Genomic DNA, 23,813 nt, shown 5'->3' on the forward strand with positions numbered 1-23,813 from the left:
TTCATCTTTATATTTTTATGTTATGGTATGGTTTTCTAAATTACTTTTAATGCTTTTAGAGTTAAATTGAGGAACATGAGGATCCTAATTTTCCTCTTTGTATTATATGATTTTGTGATTTCCTGCAAAACTTAAATACTGTATATCACATTGATAAAATTACCATTCATAACAAAATTTAGAAAACTTAATTATTTGCAAGGAGCTAAAAAGGAATCAAAAAAGTGAGAGAACGGTGGGAGGAGAGAGAAAGAAAGAGATCAAGCGAGAGAGATATTTGCTGCCCAGAAAATCTCATCTCAAGAGACAAACAACAATTTACAGAACTAATTTGCAATTGGACTTTAATAGTTGAGCATGTGGGCATGATTATATCTCCCTGAATTTAAAGTGAAAAAATCCTTTTTGTAGCTTCATTCATTGAGAGCATCCTAAGCCTCAGGAACTCCATTAGACTCTTCCATATGTCTCACTTAATCCTCAAAGCCGTGTGAACCATGGAAAAGAACACCCATTTTGCAGGTGTGTGAAATGAGGTTTAGGGGGATAACGTGGCTCCACAAAGGATTCGTAGCCAGTAAGGGAGAAGAGTCAAGAATGGAACCCCGGATAATTCTGATGATAAAGCTTATCCTAGCAAAAATAACACTCTCCACTGCTTGTTCTCTCTTAGTTTGGGGCAAATAAAGATTAAATGATCCAGTGAAATAAATTTATGCCTTCCTGTTCTATGGGGCTATGGTAGCATGTCAAATTTTCTTCAGTACAATAATCTTTAAAACAGATGCAGAAAAAATATAATTACATAGTTTTCTATATGGAATTTGAGATCATCCCCTGAAAGAAGGAACTCTAAACTCACATTCAGGTGTGAGAGTTTCCCGACCGGTGTGAGGAAGTTACACTCTTAGGAGTGTTGAGGGAGCAGGTAAAGTATGAGCCAGTTGGAACAGTGGTTGAACAGGTGCAGCTGCAAATAGCCTGAAAATGAACAGGACTCGTTTCAGAAGTTTGTGATTATCCTGAACGCAGGTCCTTTCCAAAGCAGATTTTTTGATTCAAACTCTCTGTGCTGTCACAGCTTAATGGAGACATAAACACTGAAAATAGCTCATAGGAAAGGTCATTACTTGAACTGGAGTCATTTCATTTGCTTACTAATTATTTCAGGGAACATCCGAGAAAATAAAAGACGTTTTCCTTGATGACACATTTGCTTCATATCCACACTTAAAATCTTTTTGGAGTTATTGGTCTCTAGAATGTAACAGGATCAGTGTATAAAACTAAATTAAAGTTGCCAGTGGCTTCCTCACTTTTAAAACAAATAAAAATGTCTGGGTCAATGTGGGTTATCAGTCTGACTCAGGAAATTTGGGTCCTCAGACAGGCTTGCATGTTTGCTCTTGTGAAAGGACTAAAGCTTCTCTGATGTCAGAGATACTCCCTGACTCCAAGAGTTTTAAAGTATTATTTATCCCATTTCCTGTTCAAGATTTTAACAGTGACAAAGATTCATCCAAAGTGATCAGATAGTGCAATAAGAAGAGATAAAATAATTCTTCCTGGAAACTTTATTTCTCATAGCATGCTTCAAACACACTACAAACTAAAACTATTTCCTGATTGGATTAAAAGCAACTTAATAGCTACTCTGATCAATTTAAGAATCTTTCTTTAAGTTTTGCATCTTGACACCTTACAGGGTGTCCAACCACTCTTTTTTTTTTTTCTTTTGCACATTGGACAAAAAAAATTGCCTCGGGCCACACCTTAACTACATAAACATTAATGAAAGCTGATGAGCAAAGAAATTAAAAAATCCATGTATAATTTTTTCAATACCAACACCACAGATAAGTAAAACAGGCCTCAAGTTACCTGCATGCGGCCCACAGGTCACAGGTTGAACACCCCTGCACCACATATAGTTAGAGAATGACTAAATACATTGACCTGATTTTCTTTGCACTCCTGTATCAATCCTTGATGTTAAAACATTTTTTTTTTTTTGCAGTTTCTGGCTGGGGCTGGTTTTGAACCCACCACCTCTGGCATATAGGGCTGGCGCCCTACTTCTTTGAGCCACAGTCACTGCCCTGATGTTAAAACATTTTTACAAGAAGAAACACAGGGGTTTGTGTTTCTATATCCATTTTACAATTTCTTAGCATATATTTCCTAAGATTAATAAACTCCCTGATCACATCAAAAAATTATTCAAAAATAACTTTGAATGAGTATATTTCTTTGAAAATACTATAATTTAACAAAGGGATCTGTAGATCTGTCTAACTATGTATTAAAGTGGCTTAATGTGGACAGAGGATTATATCGTTATAATTTGGATATTTCTTTCTAGGATTATTATTTTATCATTTTTCACATGCTTATAATTTTAATAATTTTAAAAATAAACCACGCCATTTATCCTACAAAAACTATAAGCAAATCATCATGATACAAAAGAGTATTCATCTCAATCTGGTTGAATGGATTAGTAAAGAATTTGTAAAAGTTTGGGCTTGAAAAAGTAACTGTTCCCTCCCTCTCTGTTATTTTCAACTTATTGTCTTCCCCATTCTCAGACTATATTTTAAGTAACTACTAAAGACTGCTACATTCTCACAAATATACAAAAAGTATCAACACATTTCTAATTTTATTATAATATGTGAAATAGCAATTCTCATTGGATTTATCTGGTTTGAATTTCTTTGAACCTCTTGTATTTGTTGTGTCCATTTCTTTCCTCAAATTTGGGAAGATTTTGATCTTACGTCTTTAGATAATCTTTCTAGTCATCTCCCTTTCTCTTTCTTCTCTGAGCTCCTATAACATGTATATCAGGCCTCTGTGCGGCGCCATCTGAGAGTTTTACACTGTCTTTACTTTTTGTCACTTTTTTTCTTTTTGCTCCACTGACTCAATGATTTGAAATATCCCAACTGTTCGTTCTGCCTGATGGACTCTGGTGTGGAAACCCTTTAAGAGCAATTTTTTTTTTTGGTTAAATTATGATACTTTTCAGCTCCTGAATTTGTGTTTGGTCCTTTCTTATAGTTCCTGTCTCTTCATGGATAATCTCATTTTGTCATGATTCACATCTGGCTTGGTCAGTGCTTTCCTTTAAAGCTTATTAAGCATTTTAATGACACTTATCTTAAATTCTTTATTAAGTGGCTCATAGATACACTTTTCTTTAGGGAGTTTCTGGAGTTTACGTGGCTCTTTTTATTTGACTATGCTTCCCTTTTTCTTTGAATTCCTTATAATCATTTGGAAAAATGATCATTTTTCCTAGTCTTTAAGTTCCTATTTCATTATGGGAAGAACATTGCCAGTAAGTCAAGCTAGAGGTTCTGTAGCCTCTCAAATCTTTTTTATTATTATTATTAAATCATAGCTGTGTACATTAGTGCAATCAAGGGGTACAATGTACTGGTTTCATATACAATATGAAATATTTTCATCAAACTGTTTAATATAGCCTTCATGACATTTTCTTAGTTATCGTATGTAGATGTTTGTATTCTGCATTTAGTAAGTTTCACCTATACTCATTCTAAGACGCACCGAAGGTATCACCCCACCAATTACCCTCCCTCCACCCCAACCTCCCCTACCCTCCCTTGGCCCCTTCTCCATATTCTTGTGCTATAGTTGGGTTATAGCCTTCATTTGAAAGCTATAAATTAGCTTCATAGTAGAGCTGAGTACATTGGATACCTTTTCTTCCATTCTTGAGATACTTTGCTAAGTAGAATATGTTCCAGCTCCATCCATGTAAACATGAAAGAGGTAAAGTCTCCATCTTTCTTTAAGGCTGCATAATATTCCATGGTGTACATATACCACAATTTATTAATCCATTCATAGGTTGATGGACACTTGGGCTTCTTCCATGACTTAGCAATTATGAATTGGGCTGCAATAAACATTCTGGTACAGATGTCTTTGTTATATTGTGATTTTTGGTCTTCTAGGTATATGCCTAGTAAAGGAATTATATGATCGAATGGCAGGTCTATTTTTGGGTCTCTAAGTATTCTCCAAACATCCTTCCAAAAGGAACGATTTAGTGTGCATTCCCACCAGCAGTATAGAAGTGTGCCCTTTTCTCCACATCTATGCCAACGTCTCTGGTTTTGGGATTTTGTTATGTGGGCTAATCTTACTGGACTTAGCAATGTCTCAGGCTACAAAATGGACACCCATAAATCTGTAGCCTTATATACTAACAATAGCCAAGCCGAAAAAACAGTCAAGGACTCTATTCCTTTCACCGTAGTGCCAAAGAAGATTAAATATTTGGGAGTTTACCTAACAAAGGATGTGAAAGATCTCTATAAAGAGAACTATGAAACTTTAGGAAAAGAAATAGCCAAAGATGTTAACAAATGGAAAAACATACTCATGGCTGGAAGAATCAACATTGTTAAAATGTCCATACTACCCAAAGCAATATATAATTTTAATGCAATTCCTATTAAAGCTCCATTGTTATATTTTAAAGATCTTGAAAAAACAATACTTCGTTTTATATGGAATCAGAAAAAAACTCGAATAGCCAAGACATTACTCAGAAATAAAAACATTTATGCCACTTCTCTCTCTCTCTTTTAAATCTCAGCCTTGACTGGAAAGAATGAACACAGATACATTTTTTAATTGTCTGTGCTGATGTTCAGGCTCCCCACCACACCCCTGCACAGAGGGCATGTGCCAGCATAGATTTTAGTTAAGCAGGCGCCACACTCTAGCAAATATTAAGTATGTTTCTCATCACCCATGTGTAATTTGAGAAGTTTTCAGCTTCATGAAGCAGAACTTGGATTTGTGTCCGTTTAAAATAATTATATTTATTAACTCATATGACACAGTCCAGAGGTTACTGCAAAGTTAGTAAAATCAGCAGCGTGGGCACGTAGGAACCTTTTACCCCTCAAAGCTCTTTTATAGAATATTTCCACTTTCTTGGTACTCTGCACCACTTCCAAACATTGCATCTTCAGTAATGATATCCAAAAGCAGAATCATAAAGGATTTCGAAATCCTTTTGTATTTCTCTTTAACCAAAAACCAAATAAACAAAAAGAAATCTTTCCAGAAATGTTTGTCATGCTTCCTGTCACATTTTATATTTCTACTGCTAAGCCTTAGAAAGAGGATGTGGATTGACAAGTCACATTCTTTTATCTGGTCTAGCCGTATTATTGCTTACAGGATCATTAATACTGGACGTCTGTAACAGGAAGGAGTGAGTAGGTGGGCTGAGTTTACTGCAGGGCATTTACTATTAGGCAGCATTTTCACTTATGAATACATCTTGAACCATCAATCTTGATTGGTACACAAAGTTGATATTTTATTATAAACACGTACCTATAATGTATTTACCAATGATCAGTGGATTACTAAGCTTTTGTTATTACAAATAATATTTCAACTGGCATTTTTGTCTGTGTCTGAACATTGGATGTATGCATTTACATGTTTACATATGTATGTGTGTATATATGTACTGATATAGGTATGTGTTTGTATTTGTTGGATCACAGTTTGAATGTTTAGCTTAAAAAATTATAAGTTTGAAGGATAACGCAAAGACGTCTGCAAAAATTTTACACCAATGTATATCATTAGCAACAAGAAGTAACTGTTTCTTCAAAAATGAAAGATCTTATATTTTATCTTTGTCAATTTGACAGATAAAAAAACATTTCTTATTTTTCTTCTAAGTTATATCTCTCTAATATGGGGCATTTTAAAACATCTTCTATGTTTGTAAAGCATTTTTATATATTTTGTAGCCAGACACATATCAATACTAAAAGATTTATATATTCTCAACTTAAAATGGTGTTTATTTTTGTATATCAAAAAGAAAAAGTTCAGAGTTCATATGAGAAATAAATGGGTAAATGTAGATGATTTTTTTTTGCAAAATCAAAGGATCTCATGACTTACATCATTAAATATTAAAAGTATGCAAAGTTCAGATACCAAAAGAAAGTGTAAACATTTGATCTTCTGTAGTTGCCTTCTGAATTAATAAAATAAAAGCTGAACTATTAAATCAATTCTGCAAGAAATATTAATAGATTCACATAAAATCATAATAAATTATATAGAATTCATCATAAGTACACTTTATATTCAGTTTAACTTTGGGGAATCCCTAAGTTTCAAATCAAATTAAAAAGTTCTAAAAGGAAAAGAGTTCTGATCAGTCTACTGATTTTCACCAGCATACAATTACATTCTAGGACTTTTTATTATAACAAGATAACAATGCTTCAATTACCTTTCATCACCTTTCCTCTTTCATGACCTTTCTTTCGTCTTTCATAAACAGCATCATCCGTCACACCTCCACAGAAGAGCCTTTAAGTTATATGTACTTTAGCCTGTATGTCCCTTCCTTAACTATTAAACTTTCCCACTGAGCGTCCCTTACATCGACGACACTGAGAAATCTTCTTTACAAGATTTCTAACAACATTTATCCATCTGATAAATACAGAGTACAGTTCTCTACCAAGTCCTTCAGAATATCATAACATTTTGAAGAGCTTTGTTTTGGCATCACTAGACTGCACTCTTCCAGGATAATATCCTAGTTCTATGCTCTGTAATTTTCAGTCTCCTGTGCCTCCCTCCTCTACCTAAGCTCTAAATATTGAAGTGCCTTAGGGATCAATATTGGTCTTCTTCTCTGACAAACTTTTTTCCAGGTAGTTTCATTTATTTCCATAGTTTTGCATATCATCTATATGCTAAAGACTCCCTAACTCATTTCTCCACATTCAGTGCCTCCCTGGAGTCCAGGAATATTATACCCAACTCCTCATTTGATTATGGCATTTGCATGTCTAGAAGGGATATCAAAAAACCATATGGCAAACAGGAAGTCTTGATTAGATGCTGTGAATTCTTTTCCAGTCTATCCCATTTGAGTAAAATAAAGAAAAAAGCCACTGTTCTAATTTCTCAAGATAAAAAATTCATTTTCATGTTTGATTCTTTACTTGCTATCATTTTCTGTACATAATACACTTGTTAGAGGAAATATTACTCCCACATGCAAAATATACCCTGATTTTTCTCACTTATCTTCATCTTACTGTCAATAACATGCAGAAACTGAACAATTGCTACTAAAATACCCCCTTCTTCCCCCTTTGTTTCAGAAATGCTCTTTAACCAATAGGAATTGCTTTATCAAGAGAAGCCAAGGAGACTGCACCAATAATGGCCAATGACTGGTTGAAATGGGGTATAAAAAACAGAGTTTCACTCTCTGGAATGAATGACGCAAATATTGGGGAACAATTCACAAGCTAGAGATATTCCTGGGACTTGTAAGATGGTAAACTATTTTTGAAAACATCCTTTGCTTAGCTTCTTTCTCTTTTCTATCCTGACTTACAAACTCCCTAACAGATTTCTCCAAGGTCACCCTCTTGGTAAATCACCTACCTAAGAATAACCATCTCTGACTCTGTTTTGAAACACACTGACTTCGACATCAACCTTAACAATGTGGGAGGTGAAGTCAAAGTGACAGGAGAGCCCAGCATTGGGAGCAATCGTTGCTCTACGGTTATTTGACTTGGCTCTTTATTTACACAGATTAAAGGTATTTCCTGAAACCAACAATATCTTTTAGACATCACAGAAGTAGTAAGAATATTGCACTGAGGAAATACAAAGTTGAGTGGCTCTGGAAATAACATGGTAGAAATAGTGGGAACAGATGACACCAGGTTGAAAGGGAAGGGAAAGGTTGCGGGGCTACGTTGAGTAGAGACTTAGAAATTGTTTAAGCTGTTATTGACATTATTAGAATTTTAAATTAGAATGTTATCTTGGTGTTCCTTTCTCCTCTGCTTACAGAGTTCCCAGAAATATTGACATCCTAATTCAGAGACAACCTTGCCCTGAAACTGCCATTGGCAATATCATTAAAACTCTGGCTTCCAACATGTCTACTTCCGATTTAATTTGGATTTCTTCATGCCATGCTTCATCTTAAACCCATACCTATCATCACCTGTCTTCACGGCAGGAACATTGCTATTTAAGTTTTTGCTTTTTGTCTTTATATGGTTTTCCCAGTGTCTCAGGTTTAATATGTTGCATACTAAACAGTAAGCAGTGTTATGAGTTTGGTTAATATTTTAAGTAATTTGAACTGTAACACATTGTTAAAAGAGGTGGTGAAGAAGTTCTTGTATTATCCCCAAACTGTATTTAAAATATTAAAACATTGGTACTAGAAATAATTACCTGAATAAGGCCTACTAATTCCAACGTAATTAAGGCTGCAACCAAAAAAACATTTTTTTCTTCCTAACCTTTAAAGGACATGTTAAAGTATTTTTCACATTGTTTTTGCATTTATGAGCTTCAAGTTCCAGATATATACATGTGTCTTGAGTGGGAATTAAAGATCCCTAACACGTATATCTTTTAAAAAGATTTTTTCCCAAAATTTTACAGGTTACAAATAACTTTGGTTATGTGCATTGATTTGTTATGCATCCGTGTTACAAGTGTGCCTGTCACCAAGATAGTGTTCATTGTACCCATTAGGGAAGTTCATATGCATCCTCACCTTTCCTCTTCCCCCTTGTTCCTTAACCACTGAGGTTTACTTCCCTCTGTGCACCCATGGGCTCTTTTGTCAGTTCCAGTTTAATAGCGATTAAATGTGGTATTTGTTTTTCCATTCTCTAGACACTTCACTGAGGAAAATGGTCTCTAGTTTCATCCATGTATTTGCAAAAGGCCTTAATTCATCTATCTTCATGGATGAATAGTATTCCATGGTGTGTGTGTGTGTGTATATATATATATATACCGCATTTTGTTAATCTACTCAGGAATTGATGGGCATTTGGGTTAATTCTACATCTTTGCAATTGTGAATTGTGCTGCAATAAACATTTGAGTGGACATACCTTTTTCATAAAATTACTTCTTTTCCTTTGAGTAAATACTCAATAGTGGCATTAGTGGATCAAGTGGTAGGTCTACTTTTTGTTCATTGAGGAATCTCCATACTGTTTTCCACAGATGTATTATAGTTTGCAGTCCTACCAACAGTGCATAAGCATCCCTTCTCTTTGCAGGCATGGGAGCACCTACTGTTTTTGGACTTTTTAATAAAAGCCATTCTAATTTGGGGAAGGTAATAACTCATTATGGCTTTAATCTGCTTTTTCCTAATGTTGAGCTTTTTTTTCATGTATTCCCTGGCCATTTGTCTATCCTCTTTTGAAAAGCTGCTGTTCATGTCTTTGCCTGCTATTTAATTTTTTTGTCTGTTTGTTTGTTCGTTTGCTTTTTCTTTGCTGATTTATTTGAATTCTTTGTAGATTCTGGTTATTTGCTCTTTATCAGAGGTACAGCAAGTAAATATTTGCTCCCATTCTGTAGATTGTCTCAGAAGCTTTTTAACTTAATCAAGTCTCAGATATTAATTTTGTTGTTGCTGTGATTGCCTTTGCAGTCCCCTTTATAAGGTCTTTGCCTGGGTCAACTCTAGAGGAGTTTTTGAGAAAATTCAGCACTCCTTCATAACAGAAGCTGTCAACAAACTAAGCATAGAACAAATACAGTACAAGATAAAAAGCCATGATAAAAGCCATGTATCACAGATATACAGCCGATATCATACTGAATGGAGGAAACCTGAAAGCATCTCCACCAGAGGACTGTTAGACAAGGGTGCCCACACTGACCACTTTTATGCAACATAGTGCTGGAATTCTTAGCGAGAGCAATCAGGCAAGAGAAAGAAATAAAAAGTATCCGAACTCGGCTATGATCTTATAATCTAGAAAGCCCCAATACTGCGCCAAGAGACTCCTGGAATACATAATTAAATCCTGAAATTCTCATGCTACAAAATTAATGTACAAAAAATCAGGAGTATGCCAATACAGCAGCAACCATCAAGCTTAGACTCAATACTGTTCACAATAGCCACAAACAAAATGAAATACTTAGAAATATAGTTAGGAGGTTAAAGACCTCTAAAAAGAGAACCACTAAATATTGAAGAAACAAATCATAGACAACACAAACAAGTGAAAGAATGTAAGATACTCATGGATCAGTAGAATCAACATTATTAAAATGTCCATACTGCCCACAGTGATTTACAGAGTCAATGTAATACCCATCAAAATAACAACATCATATTTTACACATCTAGACTAAATAATTTTACACTTTGTTGAGAACCATAAAATTGCCCAAATAGCCAAGGCAATCTTAAGCCAAAAGAACAAAACTAGAGGCATCACATCACTATACTTCATCTATACTGCAGGGCTATCATAACTAAAACAGCATGTTATTGGCACAAAAAATAGAGACATAGACCAATGGAACACAACACAAAACCATGGTATAAAATCATTCAGCTATAATGCACAAGATAAAAAGCCATGATAAAAGCCATGCATCACAGATATACAGCCGATATCATACTGAATGGAGGAAACCTGAAAGCATTTCCACCAGAGGACTGGTAGGGTGCCCACTGAAATCATTCAGCTAAAATACGGGCAGCTAACTTTTGGCAAAACAGTCAACAATAAACAATGGTGGAAACTAGCTCTACTTAACAAATACTTCTGGGAAAATTGGATAGCCACCAGCAAAATATTGAAACCCAAGACATGTATCTTAACAGCTGAGAACTACATATAGGCTTGTTCCTTGTTGAATCCCTAAATGGGTCATGAGTTATTTACATTTACAAATATGATCTTTCTGAGTAATAGTGTAGTTCTCTTTCAATTTATCCTTATAAAACAAATCTATAAAGATCTTATATATATTTGCACTACATTTTCCTGATGACCCTTCATTTAATGTATTTCTGTTTCTATCAATAATTATTTGAAATACAGAAGGTATGTGTATTTAGATTAATTTGGATATTGTTTAGCAAGTACTCTTAAAACAAGAGTAAATGCTTCTGTCCTAATTATGAAAGGCAAGAGTGTTTAAGTGCCTGTGTGTCTAAAATACAGCTATGATTATGATACATTTTTTATTGTTAATTTGTCATAACAACAGAAAAAAATTTGTTCTAAATTAGTTCAGATCTTAGATTTAAAAAAATAATTAGATGACTTCAGATATCACTTCATATTAGAAAATAATCTGAGAAAGTCATGGGCAAATTAGATTCAAATTTAGGTAAAATTCCAAAAAAAAATTGTCATTCTTACCTATGATAACATTTACCTTTTCCTTCCCAAATATTTATCCTTTTTTTTCAGTCCTTTCCCTCTGAATATATGTAAGATATTGCCAGTGTAAAGGAGTCAACTAAAAACATTGACAGTCATCTTAATGGGAATCAATACATTTGTTTGTTTCCAGATTTATTATAAGAGCAGACTCAGTGAAAAGTTCTGATAGGAAATTCAAGTTGCAGAGCAAATAAGAAGAGTGGGGGTGGGGAGTATTCTTTAGTTTAACACATTTATATTGAAATAGTAGGAAAATGAAGATGTGGAAGCTTGTGAGGTTTTTTTTTACAGAAGATTTATGTACATCAACAGCTCCCCTCAATACTCACTTGCATTTTCAACAAAAATATCTGTTGATACTGATAGATCTATATCATCAGAAAAGGTGTTATTATACTGTAGATCGATTTTAATACATATATTTTATAAAATTTTCTACTGAAAAATGTTTTTAAAATTCCTTGAAGTACTCATCATTTACCTGGATGGAGAATAACTCATTTTCTTAGGAAATCATCATCAATTTATTACCAACATACATGTATTTTTTCATAGTCATATGTATTCTTCAGTAGAATAAAATTTAAAACAATAGGAGTATTCAAGGGAAGAAAATATATGCATCATTACATGTGTAAGTGGCTCGGGAGATTGCTTTTTTGGGCCACACCTACAGTGCATCTTAGAATGGGTACAGGTGAAACTTACTAAAGGCAGAATACAAATGTCTACATACAATAACTAAGAAACTGCCATGAAGGCTACGTTGAACAGTTTGATGAGAATATTTCAGATTGTATATGAAACCAGCACATTGTACCCCTTGATTGCACTAATGTACACAGCTATGATTTAACAACAAAAAAAAGAAATAGCCTCTTTTCTAATGATGTAAACATGTTTGAATTATAAGATACAGCTTCAATTTTTTCCCAAATATTGTAGGTAGTAAATAATTTAATCTATTAGTTTACTGGGGCTGCAAAGTACTACATACCGTATGGTTTAAGCAAAAATCTATTTTTTATACCTACGGAGATTAGCAGTCTGAGATGGATGTCCTAGCAGGGGTGGTTTCTTCTGAGGGTTATGAAGACAGGATCTGTTCCAGATATTACTCCTTGATTTCTGGACTGCTGTCTTCTCTGTCTCCCTATTAGTTTTCCTTATAGTGTCTGTCTCCAAATTTCCCCCTTTTATAAAGACACAACTTATGTTGAATGTGGTGTTACCCTAATGAATTCATTTTAACTTGATTTCCTATGTAAAGTACTGCCTCCAAATAATGTCACATTATGAGTTACTGGTCTTAGAATATCAACATATGAATTTGAGGTGGAGGGACACAAGTCTACCGATAACGTTTAGTATCTTGTCAACTAAGGAAATATGGTGTATAAGTAATCTTTTCTTTTAAAAATTTATTTTTGTCATCATTACTATATAATACTCTATGATGTGATGTGGCAGAGTGGCTAATATGATTAAGAGAAATGGGAGGAGTAGGCAAAATTCAGAGGACTAGGCGATAAATCTTACTGAAAAATGTCATGTTTTACACTTTAAAAATGACCTTCTGGTCAAAAGAACAACTTCTGAATGTGAATTTATTCGATTAAAAAATAAATAAATAAATAATTAAGGGCGGCGCCTGTGGCTCAGTCGGTAAGGCGTCGGCCCAATATACCGAGGGTGGCGGGTTCAAACCCGGCACCGGCTGAACTGCAACCAAAAAATAGCTGGGTGTTGTGGCGGGCGCCTGTAGTCCCAGCTACTCGGGAGGCTGAGGCAAGAGAACCGCTTAAGCCCAGGAGTTGGAGGTTGCTGTGAGCTGTGTGATGCCACGGCACTTTACCGAAGGCCATAAAGTGAGACTCTGTCTCTACAAAAAAATAAATAAATAAATAAATAAATAAAATAAATAATAATTAAAATTATTTTTTTAACATCTTGCCTTGAGTCAGTCTATTATATTTTCAAAGGGATAAGATAGTTAACCTAAATACACTTTTGACTCATCATATAAATGCTAAATTTAAAGGTTTTTTAAGTTAACATTTAACTGTGAGAAGTGACTTCTTTTTTGACAAATTTTAGGTATCATACTTTATCCTGAGAAATCTATCACTATTGTAATTTACTTTGTTTATACTTAATTTTTTTTAAAGAAAAACAAAGTAACACTAATAGTTTTGGTGCTTTACTATAAGCACTCTGTGTATAAAATCATACTTTTTATACTGATACATTATGCATTTAGTAGTATTATCACTCACGTTTAATTACAAATCATAAACACGCTTTTTTTACTGTCAGTGAAATTCATTTTATGTCTTACAAATTGAATGTTAGGCTGACAGAGAGAAATAGTGCTTGACAAGAAATGTCACATAGATATGCCATGAAATGAGACATTATGTAATTCAACCTTGATGAAGGGCTCTATGCAAAATTCATAACTTCCATTTGAGTCAAGCACTTTTGTATTCATTTATCAGTTAAGTACTACCTTGAGTAGTCTATTTTTTATAGCTGTGATCTCTGACCTATTTTTTAAATTATGGTGATAGAAAATGCCTCCCAAACACTTAAAAACATTTTATCCTCAGTGACATTTCATAACCAGTTCACTATTGAATAGTTGTTAAGTAGATTGTGAGTTGAACGTAGACAAGAGACTAAAAATAGTAGAATCTAGGGTCAGATTTGCATGAAGTTTAATCAAATGCCATCACATCAGCACCACCTATTGGTGATTTTTTTCAATAGACATTCCAAATAATATTGCTTGTGTTAATTTATTTATATTTTTAATTAAATTCCAAACATATTCCTCACCACTCAATTGATAGATTGTTGCTTATGCCAGGCAATAATTAGCAGGGTACCTTCCTTTTAAATGATAATGTTTACATAAATATTTCCCTTTATTCACACGCACAATATGTATATATATTATATTCTGGGAATATTCAGTGGCCAACCCAGTTATTGAATATGAAGAATATTCCCATTTCAAAATGGACTTCAGAACAGGATTTTTTGTTTTTCTAAAATAATGTCAATGACTCATTGTCCTGGGTTTTTGTTGTTTCTTTTTTTTTTTTTTTTTTTAGGTAATTTCATTTTTGAACTGGAATTAGGGTTTTCTTCTTTAGAAAAAACATTATCTATATTCATGTCTAAAATCACCAGTATCTCTCAAGATTTTAAAATCTGTTGTATGAAAAAATATCCTGACTACCAAAGAAGGGAAATAGAAATGAATGTAATTGCTATGTTAGCATAGGGAATAGTCCCAGTGACCTTTATTTGTCAGAACATAGTTAAAATAAAATATGAGGTTTGGGACTCATACTCATATATTCACATATTATAAATTATAGTATAGAACATTATTAAATATTAAGGAATATAATGTCAATGGCATAAGATCACACATCAGAGGTTTTCAGGTATTTTATAGCAGAGAAAGGGGGATTTGCTCATTCTTTTTTTTTTTTTTTTTTTTTTTTTGTGTGTTTTTTTTGGCCGGGGCTGGGTTTGAACCCACCACCTCCGGCATATGGGACCGGCGCCCTACTCCTTGAGCCACAGGCGCCGCCCAAGGATTTGCTCATTCTTATACAGAGAAATAAAAAGGGAGATCAGTGCAATAAAATGTTATGAGTAAACTTCAAAATGACCTCTCATGTCAAGGACCATAGGGTGAAGATGGAGCTACTCAGATGTTTATTCACAAAGTCTGTAATTTACTGAACTAATTGTGTCTAATTTAGAAATTACAGGTTAATTTCATTGGCCCACATATTTACATTTATTTACAGAGATATTCATATATAAAAACTCTATCTTTTTTGCAGTATTTCTTTTTAGTTGTAGCAAATGCAATTGGTTATATTTGACAGGATTACAGAATTTTTTTGTGTTTATATATGAAAACACAAATCTTTGTTCTTTGAGGAACACTCATTATTATAGCTCCACAATACTGGACCTCACTACTATAAATTGAATTATATTTTCCCAAAATTCATACATTGGAACCCTATTCCCTAATATAACTATATGTGGTAATTAGGCCTTTAAGGAGATAAACAAGGTTAAATGAGGTTATAAGGGGACCAATTCCCAATGGTACTAGTGTCCTTAGGAGAAGAGGAGGACACACCAGAAAGAGGAATAGAAGCCCCAGCAGACATTTAGCCACCATACTCACTTTTTCTCCCATATACATGATTTCACAATTTTGTTTGTAAAAGATACAAATCTATTTAATTTAATAGTGTATTTATTATCATTGAAAACAATTTCCTGGTTCCGAAACATATTTTTTTTAATTTTTTCCCTTTACCCCATATGTGCAGTCCCATTTCTCTTCTCTTGCCTTGTGTCTTTATGTATACATACATGTATATGTGTTACATCATTTGCATTTAGTTAGCCTTTATTGCATAACACCTTATCCCAAAACTTAGTGGCTTCAGGCAATCTATCGTTAGCATTTCAGAGTTTCTGAGGGTTAAGAATATTGGTGAAACATAACTGGGTTCTCTGCTTCATAGTCCCTTCCAAAGTAATAACCCAGCATTCTTCAGTCTCTTCTGACATGTCACTGGGTCAAGGTCTACTTCTAAACTTATTAATATCATGGTTAGTGAGACTCAGTTCCTCAAAGATTGTTTAAGGACTTCAGGTCCTCCTTGACTGTTGGCCTGAGGTAACCCTTAGTTCCTTTCCAGGGGGATCTTTTCAAAAAAACAGCTTACTTTATCAAAGTGTGAAAGCTGATAAGGAAGAGAAATAGACAAAAACACCAAAAAGATGGAAGACCCAGTCTTTTTTTTTTTTTTAATAGACAATGTCTCCTTGTGTTTCCCAGGCTGGAGTACAGTAGTCTAATCATTGCTCACTGCAATCTCTAATTCCTGATCCTAGGAAGATAAATTCAGGACCCGCGTTGATTATATTTTCTACACTTTCCTCTGGCACAGTATAGGCCCTCATTAATTATCAGATGAATAAACAAATGTGTAAAGTTGATTTAGTTATGATATCTTGTGTTTGTTAATGCTCTCACTGTTATATTCTGTTCTGAAGAAGGAAAATTTCCATCTGGAAAGATATATTTTATCAAAATGAATATAAAAATTACTCCATCCTAATTAGAGTCTTCAGAAAGAATTTTATGTTTCCCATAAAACAGTATCCAGGAAGAAGATCCTTAAAGTCATGCCACTTAGGCATAATTTTGAACATTCTCTTATAATCTTTCCTTTACCTTCCAGGGATATGCATCTTAAGCAATTAAAATCAATGGCTTTTATACTTAAAGTGGTAAGTTAATTTTGTGGCATTCTTACATTTGTGGGCTGAGAGTTCCCACCAAGGAGCACTCACAAGCATTCCTGAGAAAGTAGTTCAGCTGACTGTGGATGATTCATTCTGACAAATGACATCTGTGTCAAACTCACCTGCCCAATCCAATTGTAGGCAGCAAAGTCTTGCTTGTAAGCAGACACAAAGCATGTTCTCTCCTACATTCCAGGCAGAGTCTATTGATGACAAGATTAGGTCATCTTGTAGGATCCTAGCATAAGATAAATTCATGTCAGTAAGATGGCACACTAGGAAGTAATCTGCTCCTATCTTCACATAAGAACAAGAATTCTGCACCCATCCCCCCCGCAAAAAAAAATAAAAATAAAAATAATTCTCTCTTTGGAAGCCTTGGGATTCAGTTGCAAATACTGGTAAAGTCCTAGACCTACGAAGGCTGTCTTAAGAGTGTAAAAAAGCATCCAAGAAACAAACCTTCAGCAACCAGAAAGAAAACTTTATAATTTTTCTCATAGATTCAAATTCAGAAATAGCTCCATTCCCAACAAGGCTTCCTATTTAGCCTTGAGCCTGTAAGCAAAAACATCTTCCAAAGAGTACAGAAGGAACTGTGCTGAATAGTGCCTCACTGAAAATTTCATCTGCCTATGAAATTGACATATATCTTGGTTTTGAACCTTAAAGATGTTCTGTAGCTTTGCTCCAGCCCCCTTTACTTGAGTTTCCAGCTTAGAGTTGTTCATAAAAGGACCTAGAAGAAGATTTATCCATATTTTGCAACTTAGGTGTCTAAGCACCATAATAGGCTTTTCAGCCTCCATAAAAAGAGGCCTCAAGTGGGCCCAATGTCAGATATGACTTTTCCAGCTATAGTTATAGACCTATCCTGACTATGGAAGAACTTACTGGGAGATGTGTGAATGGGCTTTCCAGTTGTTATCCTATAAAACATACTGAAGGGGCCCCAGTCTCACTCAGGTCAAATCCCTCTCACCAAAGTCATGGAACTATCTCACCTGTGTAGGAGCCTGGTGGGAAAAACACACCCAGCAGAACTAATGAGATAGGCTCATCAGACCTTATACTTCAGCAGATTCAGAGGAAGCCCAGTCTTGTATATAGCCCTTCTGGCCTTGATAGGGAAATTGCCCTATTGGTGAAGGTTACAGGTTGGAGGCATGTTTTTCTGGACCACTAAGACATACTTCTGGGCTCAAGTCTCTGGAAGCATTCTTACACAGATTGAGTGCCCTCCTAGGTCCTTTCCCAGGTCAATTTAGGGTACAAATCCAGGCCAACTTACAGCCCTCATAAAACATGCAACAAAGTTAGGTTCAGAAAGACTTCGGTACTCAGCTTCAGTTTTCATGGGCTTGGAGAGTACAATAGCAAGTCTAATTAGACTCTCTGAAGGCTTCTTGATAAAGGAGCTGAACAAGTAAAGCCAGATGATGAAGTCTGCAATAAATACCCAATATATGCATGCACAAAAACATCCCATATCCACAAGCATCAAAAACATTCAGGGAAATAAGACCTCATCAAATAAACAAAATAGAGTGCCAGAGATTAACTCTAAAATAATGGAGATGCGAGTAATATCTCAGACAAAGAATTCAAAATACCCATCTTAACAAAGTTTAAGAAAATAGAAACAATTAAGGAAGAAATCAGAGAAATTTAACTAAGATTAGAATGCTAACAACAACAACAACGACAACAAAACAAATTCTAAAGCTAAAAATATAAACAAGATGAAAATGCAGCAAAGAACATCAACAGCAGAACTGATCAAAAAATTGGTGATCTCATTTGAAAATATTCAGTCAGAGGAAAAAATTAAGAAGAAAAGAATAGAAAGAATAAAGAAAGTTTATAAGATACATGTGACAACACTCAGGAGCAATTAATTGGGTTATTGGCATTATGAAGGAGCTGAGAAAGCAAAGGGGTAAAAAATTATATTCAAAGAAATAATAAAAGAAAACTATCCTAACCTGGTGAAATAAAAATATACAGCTATAGGAAACTCATACATTACCAAGCAGATTTAATCCAAATAAAAATGTCTAAGTCATATTATAGTCAAACTCTCAAAGTGAAAAATAAAGCAAAGATCTTTAAAGTAGAGAGAGAAAAATCGTAAATATTATAACATATAAGTAAGATTTAGTATGTCTGGCAGCAGACTATACATCAATAACCTTGCAGGTCACAAGGAAATAATATCAGATAGTCCAGAGTGCTGAAAGTGAAAGAAATAAACTGCAATCAAAATTACAGAAATTAGAAAAGCTATCCTTTAGGAAAAAAGAGAGATAAGCACTTTCCTAGACAAACCAAAACTGAAGAAATTAATTAAGAATACATCTGTCCTGTAAGAAATACTAAAAGGAGGTCTTTAAAATAAAGGAAAAGGAGGATGCCATGTAAAAAGAAAACATCTCATGGTATAATACTCACTAGCAAAGTAAAAATGTAAGTATACAAAAATATATACTTACATTAATACTCTGAGGCTGTAATCAATCTGTGTAAACAACTTATATCTTTTATGTAACGAGTAAATGACAGCACTATAGGAGAAACTGAGCCCTGATCTTTGGCATAAGGTTCAAAGAGACCTGGAGAATTATGAGAATGACATGTGAGTTGTGTGTGTGCCGGAAGTCAGAAAACTGGCCTCCCAGGAAGAATGTATATGTGAGGTGTGGCAATACCAGGTCTAATGGTTATGGTAAAGATTCTCTAGATTCCAAAGGTCTCTTGACGCTGGAGGCAGTGGTCGGGCTTGGTATGAAGTTTTACAAAAAAAAAAAGGTGGAGACAATCCGTCTTACCTTCTCCATCTTCTCCCTAATCAGTGATAATGCAGGCAAGCATTTTTGTCCACTTCTTCCCATTTTATGATAATAAATATGAACCAAGGTTTACTCGAGAGGGTTCCAACCAGAGTTCTTCAGTCTCCTGACACAGTATTTGAATCAAGCCTCTTCATTCTTCTCACCAAGATTCCCTCATCTGGTAACCCCAAACCCCTTCATAGAAATATTATAATTAATAAGTACCTTAATTTACTAAGGACAGGTAATATAAAAACATGTAAAATGTGACATCAACATTCAAAATGGGGGGAATGGAGTTAAAGTGTAATTTTTTTTTTTAATTTTCTTTCTTTGAGACTAAGGTTAAAGTTGCTATCAGTTTAAAATAACATATTATTTAAAAAAATTTTTTGTAAGCTTGATGGTAAAAATAAAAAAAATCTATAATAAAAACTATAAAAAGAAAACATAGTTTCAAAACATACTACTAGAGAAAAACACTAATTCACAAAGGAATAAAAAAGGGAAAGATCTACAAAACAATTAGAAACAGATAAAACAGCAAGATAAGTCCTCACCTATCGATGATTATCTTAAATATAAATGGATTTAATTATTCAAATAAAACTTAGAGACTTGATAAATGGGTAGAAACATAAGATCTGACTATATGATGCTTACAAAAACCTAATTTCACCTGTTAGAATGCTCAAAGATTGAAAATGAAAGAATTGAAAAGCATTCCATGCAAACCAAACCCCCCCAAGTGGGTAAAAACGGCTATTCTTACATCAGATGAAACAAATTTTTATTTGAAAATTATGAAAAGAGGCAAAAAAGACCATTATATAATGGTAAAGCGGTCATCAAGATAATATAGCAATATAAATATGTACATAAATGCAACATTTGAAGCATCAAATGGTAATAGACCAGAAGGGAAAGATAGAATGCAATACAATATTAGTAGGAGATTTTAACACCCCCACTGTCAGCAACAGGCAGATCATAAAGACAAAATTCAACAAAGAAAAATTAGAATTACTCTGTACTCTACTAAATGGTTCTAACAAACATTTACAAGCATTCCACCACCATCATTCTTAGGAGCACACGGAACATTCTCCAGGATAGACATTATATTAGACTACAAAATTAGTTTTTAAAAAATCTTTAAAAAGTAATTTTTCAAATATCTATCTCTAAACAAATTAGAATAAAACTAGAAACTAATAACAAAATGTACTTCAGAAACTATAAAAATGAAGAAATAAAGATGAAAACAACAATGTAAAACATCAACATATAGAAGAGTTGATTTCTGAGAAGTAGAACAAAATGATAAATATGATTAAAGAGGAAAAGAGAGAGAACTTAAATAATATCAAAGGTTAAAAGATTAAAAAGATAGAGATATTACTCCCAATACCACAGAAATTAAAATGATCATTAGAGACTATCATAAACAGCTATGAATCAACAAAGTGGAAAACTTGGAAGAAAGAGGAGCATTCCTGGACACATACAACAAAAGATAATAAGTGCTGGTGAGGATGTGGAAAAATGGAAACCCTATATGTTATTGGCAGGAATCTTGAATGGTGTAGCTACTATGAAAAATAGACTAAAAATTAAACTACTACATATCCACTTCTGGGTATATATCCAAAGGAATTAGGATCAGGATCCCAAAGAGATATCTGTACTCCTTTGTTTATTATAGCATTATTCATAATACCCAAGATATGAAAGCAACCCAAATATCTATAAACAGATAAAAGTTAAAAAGAACAATAAATACACACCATAGAATATTATACAGCCTCAAAAAATGAAGAAAATCCTACCACTGGCTCTGGAATATCCACTAGATGACATTAAGCTAAGTGCAGTAAGCCAGGGAAAGAAAGATAAATACTGCGTGATTCCACCTATATGGGGCATCTAAAATAGTAAAACTTATAGAACTAAGAATAGAATGGTGGATGCCATTGGCTGGGGAGGAGGGGATTAGAAAATCATTGCTCAACAGTTTTAAAGTTTTCTTATGCAAGATGAATAGTTTCTGAAGATTTGCTGCTCAACATAATGCCTACAGCCAACACCACCATATGAGCCATGATGTGGATATGGTTTCGCTTCACTATAGTTCATGTTGAAATTTGATTCCCAACATGGCAGTGCACTCTACACCATGCAACAGAATGAGACCCTGTCTCAAAAAGTAATAATAATAATAATATTCCTAAGACAATATGCTTACAGCATAGATCTCACATTAAGTGTTCTTGCCATAAAAATAAATAAACACATAAACAAAACCTACACATCTACACACAAAAGAAATTTTGGAGGTGATGTGTACATTTTGCACCTGAGTTGCAGTGATGGTATCCCAGGTGAATGCAATTATGTCAAAACCCATCAAAATGCTAATATGAAATGAATAGATGAACAACTACATGCTCACACAAAAAAGAAAACACAATTAAATTCAAGTTGGGGGAGGAAAGACAGGGGAGAGGTTTTGCTAAGTTCTCATCTAATGGGTATAGTGTTGGGGTACATGGCACACCTCCTGTTTGAAGTGCTCTTGTACAACTTGGACTTTACCTAACAAATGTAAAAACTGTAACTTATTATTTGTACCCATATATACCTTAAACTTAAAAAAAAAATCCAACTTTTAAAATGTAAACATTTGATTGTGGAGAACAAGAGCCAGACAACCTCTGAGCAATAGGATTTGCAGCTGGGGGTCGGACCCTCCGGGGTTTCATCCCCAAGTGTTCGTTTGGGAGAAAGAGCTGGAGCCCTTGGCGATCCTTAGGCCTGCAGTCATTGTCTAATACCCCCCCTCACCTGTCTTGTACTGTCTTAATAAATGGCTACTGCGGAGGTTGCTCGGGGCTACCCTGCAATCAAGGTTAGCCCGCCTCCTGCAAGTTTGTACTTCTAATCCACCTCATGCCTGGTTCCTTCCTGCGGCAATAGAGGCCAGGGCCATAGGGGCTGCGACATTCAATATGTCCAATTTGTATATATAAATCATACCTCAATAAATTTTTTTGAAAGATAGAAGCAACCTTTAAAGAAACAAATGCAGAAAACCTGGAGCTACAGCTGTGGGCTGTGCTGGGAGTAAAAAGTCCTTTGCTTCTGACTCAGGGGTCTTGCATCTCCTGCCAGCATCTACTCGTTAGCTTGTAATGGGGGTGCTGGGGAGGCAAATATAGATAAAATGCTATGAAGAAAATAAAGCAAGATTAGGGAGGCGGAGCAAGATGGCAGCCGAGTAACAGCTTCCTTGCATCTGGGCACCATGAGTCTGGGGAGATAGGATTCCAGGCATCTCTGGCTGGTGGGAACTGCCTATCATCACTCCTATGAGGATACAGGGAGTCAGCAAGAGACTTCTGGACCCCAAGAGGAGGACTAAAACAGTGGAAAACCGGCAAGTGGTCGCGTGTGTTCAATCCGTCTAAACCCACTCACAACTGTAAGTTCAGTAGCAGCGAGACTGCAAACCAGAAAGGCCTTACCTGTGAACTGTTTTGATGTCCTTGGGCTTGGCACTGAGTTGAACTGCCTTGGGGAAGGCCTGAGCGGGAGTGCGGAGAACTTTGGCCGTTGTCTAGGGCCCCAGTCTGAGCCGCTGAGCCAGACGGAGCTAATAGTGTTTGGCAGTGGGTCACACGGAACCATAGTCAGTGATCTGCCCCGGCAAGCTCCGCCCTCAGGGTCGCAGAGCTAGAAACGGGTGGGAGCTGGTAACCCAGCAACCAAGTAGCCTAAGGGTGGGGTCTGAGCCGCCTTGCAGCCCTAACCCTCAGGGGCAGAGTGACACCGGTTTTGGCACACTGGGTAAGCGGATAGCCACTTCAGCAGTGATTCCAGCAAGAAAGCTGGGAAAGCTTCTGCTCAGCAAGTTTACAAGTTCAAAGTGCCTTTTAAGCGGGCTGAAGAGAGATTTAGTGTGTCTACCTGCTGGGGTTTGAGAAATCAGCAGCCTCCAGTCGTATCAGAACTGTGACTAACATCTCATACCCCAGAAGACCACGTGTTGCCCAGACAATATTCAATAACATATACAAACTGCTTTGTTTTTGGTTGTGTATTTTTTTCTTTTTTTTTTGTTTGATTGGTTTTTTTTTTGTTTGTTTATTTTGACGTTGTTGATGTTCTTTTGTTTTTTAATTTCAATCTTTTCCATACAGATCCCTTTTTCTTTCTCAACTTTTCTAGTTTAATTATAATTTCCCATTGCTGCCTTTTTTAATAACTACAACTTCATTTTTGCTAGTGTTTCTACCGCTATCGTTTGGTTTTTCACCCAATTGTATCCCCGTAAAGTTTTCTGTTTGCTTGTTTT

This window comes from Nycticebus coucang, chromosome 23 (genome assembly GCF_027406575.1).
Source record: "Nycticebus coucang isolate mNycCou1 chromosome 23, mNycCou1.pri, whole genome shotgun sequence".
Classification (NCBI taxonomy): Eukaryota; Metazoa; Chordata; class Mammalia; order Primates; family Lorisidae; genus Nycticebus; species Nycticebus coucang.